The sequence below is a fragment of the Plasmopara halstedii genome, assembly GCF_900000015.1.
Source record: "Plasmopara halstedii genome assembly, contig: Scaffold_110, whole genome shotgun sequence".
Lineage (NCBI taxonomy): Eukaryota > Oomycota > Peronosporomycetes > Peronosporales > Peronosporaceae > Plasmopara > Plasmopara halstedii.
Window position 1 is genome coordinate 1071738 of NW_020187031.1, and position 706 is coordinate 1072443.

Sequence of the window (706 nt, forward strand, 5' to 3'; positions counted from 1 at the left end):
GAGAACAGCTTTGGCAAAGCATCCTTCATCATCATTCCTTGCGCACATTATTGTGTGCTTTGTGTCTTTTTTTAATTTCTTTGGCATCTGATCCGTTTATCAACATCAATAGAGGCCCACTCAACGTCTGAAGCATTTATCTTTAGGTTGTGATTCTAGTCGATCCTCTTGAAGCGTTTCAGCTGGATCATGGTACGCCAATCGATTCTCCTGCCCTGGATATACTTACTTCTCAGCCTGGTATGCATCGGGGCCAGCAATTAGGGCGCTTAAGCTTTAACCTGTCTCGATCTTCCATTCAAACGCCTGAAGTGCATTTCTTGCAATCTATTATATCATTTCGATCTTTCTCGAGTTTTGTCGGCTTAACTGCTGCATTGTCATTTTTGGTTAGATGAACCAGCGTTTTTTGTCTAGTGAGCACACCGCTATTCAATTGGTATCTCGTGGACACAGTGCCCGTAGGTGTGCTTGACATAACAAATAAATATGTAAGTTAGAGACCATAATCCTCGAGCATCATACTCTTTACATGATCACCGCGCTCCCAAGCCATCACTTCCAGGTCTCAATCAAATTCCAACTCAGATGGGGGTTCTGCCTGATTGCACTGGGCTAGGTGTCGCTTGTCCAAGCACCCTGCAGTACGGCCGCCTTTGCTAATTAAAAGGCCAGAGCACACTTAAAATGTAGTATTGTCTGACTT